Source organism: Sinocyclocheilus rhinocerous, unplaced genomic scaffold (assembly GCF_001515625.1).
Source record: "Sinocyclocheilus rhinocerous isolate Xijiao unplaced genomic scaffold, SAMN03320098_v1.1 scaffold1564, whole genome shotgun sequence".
Classification (NCBI taxonomy): domain Eukaryota; kingdom Metazoa; phylum Chordata; class Actinopteri; order Cypriniformes; family Cyprinidae; genus Sinocyclocheilus; species Sinocyclocheilus rhinocerous.
Window position 1 is genome coordinate 289,088 of NW_015638982.1, and position 341 is coordinate 289,428.

At 41.3% G+C, this 341-nt stretch overlaps 1 pseudogene; it reads right to left on the bottom strand.

Moving 5' to 3' along the window:
* LOC107750770 (acetylcholine receptor subunit beta-like) overlaps positions 1 to 341 on the bottom strand; it is a 12,635-nt pseudogene that overhangs the window by 3,871 nt on the left and 8,423 nt on the right.

Here is a 341-nt window from a genome sequence, read left to right on the forward strand (position 1 = left end):
CATATGATGCGATTTCAATTTTTTCTTTCTCTTTGGAGTGTTACAAGCTCTTGGTGCATAAAGAAGATCTGTAAAGTTGCAAAGACTAAAGTCTCAAATCCAAAGAGATATTCTTTTATAAAAGTTAAGAGTCAGCCACACCTACCTAAAACGGCTCGTTCTAACACGCCCCACATACCTACGTCACGATGTGGATTTGCATAACGCCGCCCAAATGTTCACGCAAAGAACGTAACTTTTATTCTCGCTGTAGTATTGTTGTTGGCGCAGCCGCCATGTCGTGAAGGCGCTGTGTGTTTCGTTGTGAAAGTGAAACTACTTTGTTTGACGATATCTGCTTC